Here is a 3,619-nt window from a genome sequence, read left to right as displayed (position 1 = left end):
ATCGAACCACCCTCTGTAGGGCTCGCTTGTCCTGCGTGGTGCTGTTCCAGAACCAGGTTGAGATGTTTCCGTCAGGATGCTCTCTATGGTGCAGGAGTAGAAGTTCCTAAGCACCTTGGAGGGCAGTCTAAAGACTCTCAGGAGTCTGAGGTGGTAGAGACGCTGCTGGGCCTTTTTCACCACGGTGTTGATGAGACAGGACGTGCATGATGTGAAGTATCAGAAGCTGTCCACTCTCTCCACTGGGTTCCTGTTGATGACAGGGTCTGGTAGTTCCTCTCCTGCTTGGTAGGCATCAAAACTATGAATGAACACATGTGGAGTTATTTACTTAACAAAAAAAGGTGAAATAACTGAAAACATGTTTTATATTCTAGTTTCTTCAAAATATCCACCCTTTGCTCTGATTACTGCTTTGAACACTCTTGGCATTCTCTCGATGAGCTTCAAGAGGTCGTCACCTGAAATGGTTTTCCAACAGTCTTGAAGGAGTTCCCAGAGGTGTTTAGCACTTGTTGACCCCTTTGCCTTCACTCTGCGGTCCAGCTCACCCCAAACCATCTCAATTGGGTTCAGGTCCAGTGACTGGAGGCCAGGTCTCCACTTTTTGTTAAGTACATAACTCCACATGTGTTTTAACAGCTTTGTCCAATCTTGGCATTCTCTCAATCAGCTTCATCGGGTGAAAAGTACAGTCACAGAATAAGAACACTTAATTTGAGCCGATTTCTTTAACCTTGTCAATGAAAGTGTTTACTGAAGTGGATCCATGAGAATTGTATTTTCTTCTTCTTCTGTTTCTCTCTCTCTCTGATGGAAAAGCAAGAGTTTCTGATGCTATCCCTGCATTTGCGTTCTTCTTCCATGTTGTCATGTTGTTCCCTCCACAGAGCTCACCTGAACCTGAGCTAAAAGCCAAACATTTCTTTCTGTGCTGAATTCAGGGTAGGACAGGACTGATGGCAGTGCTCACATTTTAAGTGATAGTGTTGTCCAGTGCTTCATGTCCCGTGGTCATTTTAGTTGCATATATTGGCAAAACATAAACATTATTTGAAGTGTGGCACAGTTTGGACACCCATAATGAAGTGAAGTGAAAGTAATTGTGAAACACTGCAGCACAGCACACAGTGACACAACAAAATGGCAAGCCCATGACAGGCGCCTGGGGAGAAGTGTGTGGGGCCCTATCTGATTACGGGGGCGCTTCCTTAACCCCTAGGCTACCACTGGCCCAATAAAAAATCAGGGGAGAGCATGAACGCAGGCCCCACTATCAGGAATGATGCAGTCGAGATTCTCACATTTGGGGAATTCGCAGGGGTCAGAGTGCAATGACTGAGAACAACCCAGTAGTAAGGCACAACAACATAGGTGTCACACTTGTACGATAGATATGACCACTTGTTATTGGCCACAACTGTACAGACAATTCAGACAGTTCACCTAGTGGGCATGCCTTTGGGTGGCAGGAGGAAACTGGAGAACCTGGAGAAAAACCATGCCAAAACAGGGAGAGCATGCACAAACTTTGCACAAGCCAGGATTCTAACTCACAGCCTTGGAAGTTTGAGGCCACATCGCTAAATGCTGCGCCACCGTGTGGCACAGAAAATAATCTCTCTGAACGGAAAATGTTTGTCATTCCTTAGGCAAGTCAAAAATGATGCAGTCGAGATTCTCACATTTGGGGAATTCGCAGGGGTCAGAGTGCAATGACTGAGAACAACCCAGTAGTAAGGCACAACAACATAGGTGTCACACTTGTACGATAGATATGACCACTTGTTATTGGCCACAACTGTACAGACAATTCAGACAGTTCACCTAGTGGGCATGCCTTTGGGTGGCAGGAGGAAACTGGAGAACCTGGAGAAAAACCATGCCAAAACAGGGAGAGCATGCACAAACTTTGCACAAGCCAGAATTCTAACTCACAGCCTTGGAAGTTTGAGGCCACATCGCTAAATGCTGCGCCACCGTGTGGCACAGAAAATAATCTCTCTGAACGGAAAATGTTTGTCATTCCTTAGGCAAGTCAAACATATTTACATTAAGACAAATGTGTTCTATTTCCAGAGGAGAGCACCACAGAAGAGCTTTTTTTAAATAAGCATCCATTGGCATTGCGAAAAACAAGGACACTCTCAGTTATGTAAATTTCTGCATTATGGCCTTTAAAGCGAACATTTTGCTTTTGATTGTGCTGTTTGCTTTCTGCTCAGTGCTGATAAAGCCCTGGATGAGAGTGAATCTTGACTGGATTCAATTGGCAGGCGGTCGACTGTGAAGTTTCAGCTTACTCCTGCAAAGGGAGGATTTTGCCAGAAGTACAATTTCTTTACATCTTGGCTAAAACATGGTCGTCAAATCATTTAAATGTGGAAAAAACATTAGCATAAAGTATTCAGGGGGGTGGAGGGCATGTGAGATATCTTTGACTGGAAGCTCGTGGCTTGTGGCTTGCGGGTCTCAGCACAAAGAATTGCTCTAAAAGATTCATTTTCATTTGTTTGTTTGCAGCTTTGAAGCACATTTCAACCTGAGAATATGCATGTGACATGTGAGTGTGGAAGACGACGCCATTCAGAGAAAATTGTACTGTTCAGTCGCTTGATTGGTGTAAGATTAGTGAATTGCCCTCAGGAAGTTCAGTGAGCAGAAGTCGAACATTAATTATTTAGAGCGTGCGTGGGCTATGTGATTGTTTAAGTGTGATTCACAACTGTAAGTCATGTATGACTTGTATTTGTTCTAAAATAGAATTTTAGAACAAATTCTCAAAGCTTTAATGCCTCTTTGTCGCTACCACTAAGGAAGTGGTGCGTTCTTAATCAGAATAAAATGACTAATCATAATTGGTACATCATTTCTGGTACATAAAACTGCTTCAAAACCTATTGAGAAGTACTGATTCAAATTCAAATTCAAATTTTATTTGTCACATACACAGTCATACACGGTATGATGTGCAGTGAAATGCTTTCTGCAACTGCTACAGACCACAGTATTGCAAATGTTGCAAGTAAACAGTGAACCAATATGCAAATATTGCAAACATAACCAAGTATTACACTTTTACGTCTTTAACATAAAATATGTGTAACTGGTAGGGTGAAGGTGTGCAAATGAGTTACAGTTTTTTACAATGTTTAAGAAAGAAGAAAGAGCCATAAAAGAAAGAGCAGTAAGGACCTAAAAAGCGCAGAGTCATTGTGTGCAAAGTGGTTTTGTGCAAAGTGGTTTTGTGCAAAAGAGTCCGGAGTGATTGGAGGTGAAAGTGCATGAGTTCTATGTACTGTTGTTGAGAGCTTGGACAGCCTGCGGGAAGAAGCTCCTCCTCATTCTCTCTGTGTTGGACTTCAGGGAGCGAAAGCGCTTCCCTGATCGCAGCAGAGAGAAGAGTCCATTGTTGGAGTGGGTGAGGTCCTTCACTTTATTCCTGGCCCTGGTGCAGCACCATTTGCTGTAGATAGATTGAAGGTCAGGGAGCTTGGTACAGATGATTCGCTCGGCTGATCGAACCACCCTCTGTAGGGCTCGCCTGTCCTTCATGGTGCTGTTCCCGAACCAGGTTGAGATATTTCCCGTCAGGATGCTCTCTATGGTGCAGGAGTAG

General features: G+C 43.7%; 1 pseudogene; it reads right to left on the bottom strand.

Moving 5' to 3' along the window:
- Window positions 1–1,246: 1,246 nt before the first annotated feature.
- Window positions 1,247–1,378, bottom strand: LOC114791368 (uncharacterized; annotated as a pseudogene).
- Between the last annotated feature and the right edge of the window lie 2,241 nt (window positions 1,379–3,619).

Source organism: Denticeps clupeoides, chromosome 5 (genome assembly GCF_900700375.1).
Source record: "Denticeps clupeoides chromosome 5, fDenClu1.1, whole genome shotgun sequence".
NCBI classification, from domain to species: Eukaryota; Metazoa; Chordata; class Actinopteri; order Clupeiformes; family Denticipitidae; genus Denticeps; species Denticeps clupeoides.
This window is presented reverse-complemented; position numbering and strand designations above follow the sequence as displayed.